This window comes from Magnolia sinica, chromosome 12 (genome assembly GCF_029962835.1).
Source record: "Magnolia sinica isolate HGM2019 chromosome 12, MsV1, whole genome shotgun sequence".
In the NCBI taxonomy this organism is placed as follows: domain Eukaryota; kingdom Viridiplantae; phylum Streptophyta; class Magnoliopsida; order Magnoliales; family Magnoliaceae; genus Magnolia; species Magnolia sinica.
This window is the reverse complement of record NC_080584.1, coordinates 2316017-2326276: the sequence shown is the minus strand read 5'-3', so window position 1 is coordinate 2326276 and position 10260 is coordinate 2316017. Positions and strand designations below refer to the sequence as shown.

The window sequence follows — 10260 nt, the reverse complement described above, 5'->3', positions numbered from 1 at the left end:
ATGCCCCGCAATAACCTCAAAAAAAGAAAAAGAAAAAAGAAGAAGAAGAAGATGGACGGCCAGATACTCTACATACATAACGGTGGGCCCCACGGAGTTCACTCACCGAAAAACTAATAATATCTTCTCCCCAAATCAGTTCCCGTCAAAGTCAATCTTAGTCAAAAAGACATTGTTTGGTCATGGGTCAAAGATATTGTTTAGTCAAAGTCATGAGTCATTTGGTCAAAGTCATGACTTATGGATAATTAATTTCTGCGCGCGTGTATACGATGTGGCACGTAGGTTCACATCGAAGCCACATATCAGGTGGGTCCCATCGTACCAGTTGAAAATACCCAAAAAATATGATGGTCCACCTGTTACCTTATGATTAATAATGTTTGAAAGAAATGATGGCTCAGAAAAACTTTTAACGCTTCCTTATCATTCTATATTTTTCATAGCGTGTGGCCCACCTGGCTGGTGCATCAAACTGAAAATTTCGTCCAGGGTATCTATAAATGTGGGTCCACCTGATGGACGGCTACAATCTATTATCCCATGTGCCACATTGGCAGATCCAGACACGTGGAGTCGTGGCCGCGTGGGATTACCATAACTTAGGTTTAGCCGATCCGGTACTTGTTAGGGCACGGGCGTTTTGGTGCCTCCAACTCATTTCTTCATATGTGTAACATAAACATTTAGATCTAAACCGTTCATTTGCAATTTCCAATAGTAAATGGGCCATTCTATAATATTTGGAGTCTTTGGATTACCCTACCACTTCAATTGGCATACCTAAGAACACCAAAAGCCAGAAAACAACGGATTATATTAATTAGATGCTCCAATCAAAACTAGCTCCGGTCAGCAGCTGATGGAAGGATGATCCCGCGGGCTAGCTGGATTGGATCATGATAAAGATATACGGGAAATGGTAGTCCACCATCTGTGCACTGATATCAATCTAAGACCAATTTCAGCAGGCAGGGCCCACCACAAATGGGAACGTTTTTCTCGGTCCGCAAAAACGAACTTGACTGTGATCGTTGACCATTCAATGATTTTAAGTCTCAAATAGAACGAACGGCTAATCTCGTTTCTGGCAACTAATACTTTTCGTATGGTATGATCATGACGAGACCTACCTTTTGAACGGTTCCGATCATCCATAAGCATTGCACAACCATCACAACGGGGAATTTTCTCCAGTAGTCCGCGGACTACAATACCAGCTTCAGGAATATATAATGAAAGAGAGCCTCAGAACGAGAAATACGAAAATGCAGAAAATGAAGCTGCTTTGGGCAGTTGTTCGTGTGTTATGCCTCTTCCTACTCCTTTCTCAGTGCAACTGCCAAAGAGGGTAAGTAGGCATTTTCAATGCAAGTAGATGTATGGTAGTTTATAATGCATCTGGTGTATAAGTATCAAAATGCCAAGTTTATACAATATCTAATCCGTCCAACAGGTTTAATCCATTATAGAGAACATCAGTTGCTAAAATCAGGCGGATCAGATTACTTTGTGGGCCACATGGACTAAAACAAGGGAAAGCCATCAGTTTGGTTCAAAGTTCAATGTAGCCCACCTGATGATTGGTTTGACCTGATATTTTCCTTTGGCTATATCGATGGTGGAATGAACCTATTGGACGGGTTGGATGTCACATGCATGTGCTAGTTATAGGGCTCATGCAATTGTGCTACTGAATGGTTTGGATTCTGTAGCACAGGGCAGATGGTTTGGTAATCCACGCCGTTGATTTATGGGACTCGCCATTGATCTGGGTAGTCCCTTGATATCTATGCGATCCTTCAATCTTAATTCTTTAATATCTGGCTCTTTTCCATCAAAAATCCCAGGTTGAGAGCCAGATTGAGATCTCTCAAACTGGGAGAGTTTTGGGACATCTCCAGTCTTTGGCAGGACATCATATCAACGGTTTGGATCCCCTAACCATGGACCCTACGTGTAAGTATGGCCAAAGTGGTTGGGCTCATATTGAACCCAAGGGCCCAACCTAACTTTAGGAACTGTCATCTTAAACATTGTATCACCCAAAGGTAAAAGATATTTCAATCTAAGTAGTTTTTTTAAATTTTATTTTTACTGTTTGTATCCTCCATCCATAGTGAGAAGCATGGAAAAAACGGTTTGGATTATTGAAACGAACTCTAATCCAATGGCTAAATTCCCGACTTATCTTATTACAATACATCATCATTTAGGCAGAAAACCTCATTTCTGGGGAATATTTACTTCAAAATTCCTTAGAAGTTGGGGTGAGATGTTTTTTGAGGAAGAAAATCATGAAAATGCCCACTATATTTTCTTTATAAAGTAATGAGGTCGAGAATTGTGGGGCCCATATTATGTGTATAACATTCAACCCATCCAACATATACACCCCATTATGAGGATCACGCAACAAAAAATGTGGTTGATCGAATCACTAGATGGGCCGTATTAAGATGTTTTTGAGTGGTGTATATTAATTTTTATAATTTGGCCCATCATTTAATCGATCTGTCATATCTATTTAACCTATTAGATGTTAGACACATACCATATAGATTTGTGGATTGGATACTACCTCCACCCGTCCCAAGCTGAGAACGGATGGGTGATCTGAGGTGGCACCGTGCTGTCCATCTATTTTTCCATATCATTCCGGAGCTCACGTGGACCACACGTTAAGGATTAAACACTTAATGTTGAAAACTTTTTGGGAGCCACGAAGTTTTAGATCCAGCCGATATTTATGTTTTCTCTTCATCCAAGTCTATATGACCTTTTGAACAGGTTGGATGGCTATTAACTATCACGGTGGGCCCGTGAAGGTTTCAAAAGTGGGTGTCATTATTACCATTGCTTCTTGTGGTGTGGTCCACTTGATCCTTAGATCTGTATCGTTTTTGAACTTATGGCCTAAAATGATATGGCAAAATGGATGGACGGTGTGGATATTACCCTTATATCGAGGTGGACCCACAAAGGCCCTGTCCGCTCCTAGCTAGGAATGGTTGGGGGTAGTCCCCAATCCATCCTCCACCATGTTTTACCTCACAATTCTTGATGCTTCACTTAACAAAAAAAAGAAAAAAGAAAAAAGAAAAAAGAAAAAAGAAGAAAGAAGAAGAGAATTTCGGTGTTAAGGCACCGGTTGGTAAAATCTAAATTTCTAAGAGTTTTGCTGTAAAAATTCTTTTTATTTCTTATTTATGTTTATATCAACCTTAAACAAGCTTGGGACCATGACTATGGGCCTACCAACACAGGTTATCAAACATGGGCTTGGGTCTTGCAAATGAATTCAGGCCCAGGCCACTAGTTCAACAATCAGGCCAAAGCTGGGCCATAGAAATGTATAGCCCAGCAATAGGTGGGCCATTCTTAATAATACACTATATATAACATGATCAAGACCAACAATCTAATATCATCATCACATTCTGATGGTTTACAGGCCTGTACCACCCAGTAGTGGTCGGAACTATGATAGACCATCACAACCGGCACTGACGGGTGGCCCGCCGCAGCGTCCATGAAAACCAGAAAACCGGGATCTGTGTAGAGCTTCGAAGCAGCCTCTTATTTCAAGTTTGAAGATTAAAGGGGTGTCATGCAATAAAATAAATTGGTTTTTGTTAACCTTCTTATTAAGGTATTGTCGATGAAGTGATTTAACATTTCCAAGACTTCACCGGCACTAATTGGCGAACACGTGAATGATCCAACCCGTACATTAGGATGACCACCTCTTGGATAGGCTATTGGTCAAATCCCAGATTGATCGGATGGTCTGATCTTCGCGAAAAGTATACATAATTTGGATGGTTAGGCCATCCAATTTAATGGATATTGCAAGCTAATAAGAGGTGGTTGTTCTGATTTGGGTTTGGGGAAATGGCCCATCTAAGATGTGGTCATTCTAATGGACGGTTCAGATCAGTTCACCAATGAAGGTCGGTGACGATTAGTGAGGGTTTATATATATATAATTTATGTAAATAAAGGGCATTCTAGCAATCAAGCTCTACTCTTTCTACTCTCTTCTTGTCTATCAGAAATTTTCATTTGATTTCATTTTTCTAGCCATTCCGCCCTTTTGGGTGACTTGTGTTTGTGAAAGTGGGACAACAATGATTGATACACACACGTGATGTGTGGGCCTGGTATAATGTGTACGATTCATCTAATTTGTCCATCATGTGCTTCCTTGATTCTCTCTTATGGCAAGAGAAAAAAACAAGCCGATTGATCGTTAGATGGACCACACTTGAGGGAAGGATGAGGCGTCTAACATTAAAAACTTTTAAATTGCTTTGGAGCTCACTAGAGGTGTACACGAGTCAAATTGACAGCTTGGTTCGGAGAGTCGGAGACTAGCTGACCCCAGCTCAAACTCAGCTCGGCTTAGTCCTCGAGCCTAATTGGCTAGCTCGGCTCGGTTCAATCAGCAGCTCGGGCTAGTTCGAGCCGAGTTCGAGCCAAGATCGAACTAATGTGGCATTTTCACAAATACATGGAGTGTACTTTCAATTTCTTACTGTATGTAAAATAGCAGCAGCTGTTTACGGGTATTTCATCAAACACCCTGTAGGTAGCATCAAAATCAAGAAAAAAAATGTATTTGTTTCATATACATACCTTCCTTGCCACTAGCAGACACTTCTTTGAGTCATTTCATCGAACGCTTGGTGAGCAACATCAATATCAAAGTAACCGAGTCACTGAACTGGTTCGATTTGAGTCAAGTCGAGCTCGGGGAAGCTTGAACTAGGTTAAAAAAAAACCAGGCTTGAACTCAGTTTCAAACCGAGTCGAATTGAGCTTTTTCGAGTCTGAGTCAAGCAAGCTAACCAAGCTAACTCGGTTCATGTACAACCCTAGGGCTCACTATAATGTGTGGAGGACATCCAATACGTCCGCTGCATGCATGCTTTGATACTTTCTTAAGCTCTTCAGGAAAAAAATCAAATCCTTTTTATTTAATTTATTGATTTTGGCATGATTTATCACCCCAAGGTCTGTAATGTAAATACCTACATTGTATCTTGTTGATACAGTTTTCTGGTAGACCCTCATTGATTAACCTTATGGGACCTGCACAAAAGAAAGTAATAGACAAAGGAGACCCTGACTTGTACAGGGGACCCTCCGATGCCTAAGTCAGGTGTAACACCCCGGGTTTTCAGGGGCCGTATAGGAACTCGGCTCCCGAATTCCCAGGTGCCACGGGTGTCTTAATGGGCTTCAGATTTTAATTAAGTTTGGATAATCTCATAAACAATGAAGAATTTTTTAGCAATGTATGAAGCATAAATAAGTCATAAAGTAGTATCAAGTGCTACTAAATATAAAAATATCTATACTACAAATTCAAAATCATCTAAATAGGGAACTAGTCCCACCCATACATGACCCAAAGTGACTAGAGCCCTGGCCCATACCCCGCGGTAGCCCAAACTCAGACTAGAAGGATCTACCGAAATTCTGGAAGCAGGGAAGCTCCTCTTCCTTATCCATGCTTATCCCGCTCAGCTCGTTGAGCTTCGCCTCACCTGCATCTAATGACGTATCTGGTTGGTGTTTTAAAACATCGTCCCAGAGTGGGAGTGAGTAGCTAACTCAGTGGGTGCCATTAGCTATAAGTTACATCAAATAACAATTCCATGATGAATTTAATGAAAAATATAAATTCATAACTCATTAACTAGTCTTTGTTAATGCGTATGCATGAGTTATGTATGATGCATGACCTCACCCACAACACTCCCTCGAGCGACTTCGTCTCACGGTCACGCATGACCAACACTCTCTCATTACGACCTTAACTGCCGAGTTGTCAAATCCTAGCCAATGCGATGTGTGAATAGTGTATTAGTCGAGTTTTTAATTAATTTCGTTCATCCAGCAGGTTGAAAAAATTGGTACACCTCAACGATATCAATGCCCTTATCCATTTATGAGGCCAGGACCCCTCAACGTGCGAGGCCAAGAACCCGCGATCCTTGATCCCATCGGAGTCCCCACCCTCGATTGTAAGCACGTGGAGAGTGCTGGGAAGCAGGATCGCTCGCGGTCACCACGGGGAGGCTCGTCACCCCAGCGTAGGCCAATAGCTCGGACATAGTGTCCCATTCCACCATGCTCGGCTCACGATACTGTGGATCAGTTTCTAGCTGTTGTCAGTGGGGGTCAGTGGGCGAGGGGTGTTATAGGTTCCAAACGGGCATGAGCAAACATGGTTAACAAACATAGTTGGTCAGTCGGTGGACTAGACCGCCCAAGTTCAGACAAGCACGCAATGCATAACATCGGGTGCAAGCAACCCATGTAGTCCCGCTACCGTCACCCGTTCACGTCCGCCCAAATCAGTTGGACTAGTCACAGGATGGTCCTACCAACGGAACCACCTTCACCAATCTCAATTCCCTGACCAACCTAGAAAATGGATTGTATTCAATAACACTTAACGCAATTAAGAGTTCATCTTCTAGTACAAGTGGAATCATGCATACAATACATCGAGCAAAAAATTCAGATTGTTAATATGAATGCAACTACTCTTAATAGCATAAAATAAACATGTGTGCGTGTGGTGCTGGATTACCTAGGAGACCAAGGTTAACAGATCACTCAAAGTACAAAAATCCAACAAGAAATAAGGCAATCATACATGCTACAGAGAAAATCAAGCAAAAATCGGATGTGAAATGAACATGCAACACCAATTTCATGCCTAAACATGTTGAAACCATTCAAACAACAATTTATCGTTGCATGCATGTTAGTGGACCTATCATATAGGTTCCTAGCTAGAGTTTCCCTAAATCACTCATGCACATCACTTTGACATTCACAATAATTAAATTTATCGTAAAATTGGACTTGGCCACATAGGGATAATGGTCTGCACCTTAAGAGGAGATTTCTATTCTTTGAGATCTTAAGATTTGGAGATTTGGATAAAATCACCAATTCCTAAATCAAAATCAAGAAAAACAACATTAATGATGTCACATCCCAAACTTGGAAATCGGGCTCACAAAATTTTCGATCGCCCAATCCGGTGCGACAGGCTCTATAGTACTCCATTCTCGGCTTCCAGCGCCCATACACCTGGTTCCGATCCTGGGATCCTACAAGGAGAATTTTTTCAACGTACATTTATCTCGTAAGAAGCATAAGCACAAGTATACCCAAATCACAAAGGCAACATCATCATCACATATCCACTAATATAAACATTTGAAAACAATGCTGAAAGGGAAATACATATTTCAAAATCAAAGCTTCAGGAGTCCGCTGTACGCTCCAAGCTTAACGCTGTTGCGACCTAACGCTACCTGCACGCATCTATCGTGCATAAGCTTATAAAAAGCTTATAGGGTGGTGTAAGTGTATGCTCAAGATAAGTGCCAAGTATTCAATACAACGCCATAATCATATAATGTCGGAAATACTGGCAAGATCATGAATCATACGATATCAGAGTAAGCAAAAACATACTGGGAAGTCCATAAGTACCATCAGCCTTATCCAGGCCATGCAATGCAAAACACAATAAGCCAATATCATATACTGAGGAAGCAATGTAGATCAACTATGCAATGCGGAGACATAACAAGCTAAATATCATCTATTGAGGATGCAATGCAATATACAAATCCTGACGAGTCCACGAATGTCGTCAACCTCATCAGGTAATGCAATACAAAAATAAAGTAAAACAAATGCTATATGCTGAGGATACAATACTATATGTAATGCGAATGAAATGACCAAACTGAAGTGTGAAGTCAGGATGATAGTACGTAGTATCGCAAGCTACGGGGTCCACCATAAGGGACTTCTATCCAAACCAGTCCCATACCTAAATTTGGATAGTCAGACTCAATGTAATAAACTCCTGATCTCAAGTTAGTCACGCGCCTAATCGAAATCCTGATCATTGCGAAGGTACACATATTAAATTAGTTGTATACTACCAGTTCGAGTGGATAGTGAATGAATGAATGAATAAGATACTGAGTATACAACTCCTACTTAATAAGTCCATATATCAACACCGTACATCTCTGGGATTATCTTCGGGGTCTAGTACACTCCAAACCAGATTGCCGCCCTATCGCACACAATCAGGTAAGTGAAAAAGACCTCACTATCCGTCTGACCAGTAGTCAGCCAATACCTATCCGGCACGACGATAGCGGACCCATTTATGAGCTGGTCAAACTCAACCTAGTTTTGCCTACTACAAATCGGGCGAATAAGGCTACACCCTCTTCCAACCGACCACGATATAGTGAGAGACGTGGCCTACTGGTATTCGGCACTCGGGCGCTCATATAATCTACTCAGTCTAGACGTTGGAGTGTCTTCTGGTACCAAGAGAGTTTAAGAATTTTCACACAGGGCCATCTATGGCGGCCCGATGCTAGTAACAGATTTTTGGTGTCCCATCTGCCTATCTACGATATGACTGTGGAGGCTACGACCCTGATGTCGCTAGGGCATACAGTAATCACAACACACAATGAAAGATGTATGAATCATACAATCCAGTCATGCATCAATCCTACGCATACTGTGCACTCATGTGAGACAATCTTCGCTAATCAGGGAGTCTCATAACAACCTGCCCTATGATATATGTAACGACCAACCATATCTCATAACAAACATACAGATGATGCGTATGAGCATGTATCATGATGCTATGCTATCACAAACTCATAATCGGTATCGATAATTAGCATCGATAATAGCTTATACAATCGGCCTCGACAATTGGAATCGGCCTTGTCAATCAACCTCGACAATTGATAATTGGCCTATACAACCGGCCTCGACAATTGGAATCGACCTCGACAATCAGAATCGGCCTCGATAATTGGTCTCGACAATCGGCCTAAGAGAGATCAGAATGTGGACATTTAACCATCATTGCCCATCAATGTGAACATTTAACCAACATTGCTCCTAAGGGGTGGCCCACATAGAGCCAAACATATAGTGGGCCCATAGCCTCACACAAGGGCCTAATATACATCACACTGGGCCATAAATACATCACATCGGGCCTCATCAATGGCCACAATTACATCACAACGAGCCCCATATAATCTCAATGGGCCACATATAATCACAATGGGCCACATACAATCATAATGGGCCATGTACAGATCTTAATGGGCCACCTACAAATCTCAATGGGCCACACACAATCATAATGGGCCACGCAAAAATCTCAATGGGCCTTACACAAGGGTCTCATACATCAAGCGGGCCGCATCGCATGAGCCTTATACATCACATCGGGCCTCATCATATGGGCCTTAATATACAACACATTGGGTCGCATCACATAGGCCTAAAATACATCACTATGGGCCGCTCACACGGGCCCAATAGACATCACTATGGGCCGCTCACACGGGCCTAATACACATCACTATGGGCCGCATCACATGGGCCTAATACTCATCACTATGAGTCACATCACATGGGCCTAATACACATCACTATGGGCCGCTCACATGGGCCTAATACACATCAATATGGGCCGCATCACATGGGCCTAAAATACATCACTATGCGCCGCATCACATGGGCCTAACACTCATCACTATGGGCCATATTACATGGGCCTAATACACATAACTATGGGCCGCTCACACGGGCCTAATACACATTACTATGGGCCACATCATATGGGCCTAAAATACATCACTATGGGCTGCATCACATGGGCCTAACACTCATCACTATGGGCCGCATCACATGAGCCTAAAATACATCACTACGGGCTGCATCACATGGGCCTAACACTCATCACTATGAGCCACATCACAAGGGCCTAATACATATCACTATGGGCCGCATCACATGGGCCTAACACTCATCACTATGGGTTACATCACATGAGCCTAACACACACCACTATGGGCCTCTCACATGGGCCTAATACACATCACTATGGGCCGCATCACATGGGCCTAAAACACACCACTATGGGCCGCATCAATGGGTCACACCAATGGGTCTCATATACAAAACATCGAGCCTCATCAAATGAGCCATAAATACATTACATTGGGCCTCACCAAATGGGCCATAAATACATCACTTTGGGCCTCGCCAAATGGGCCATAAATACATTACTTTGGGCCTCATCAATGGGACATAAATACATCACTTTGGGCCTCACATATGGGCCATAAATACATTACTTTGGGCCTCATCAATGGGCCACAAAGACATCAC

At 42.3% G+C, this 10260-nt stretch overlaps 1 long non-coding RNA gene across 1 annotated transcript; it reads left to right on the top strand.

Moving 5' to 3' along the window:
- The first annotated feature begins 1192 nt into the window (after nucleotides 1–1192).
- LOC131219897 (uncharacterized) lies at nucleotides 1193–4206 on the top strand. The gene is made up of 2 exons (XR_009158509.1): nucleotides 1193–1351; nucleotides 3455–4206. It is a non-coding gene; the product is annotated as an uncharacterized LOC131219897 (long non-coding RNA).
- Nucleotides 4207–10260: the final 6054 nt, after the last annotated feature.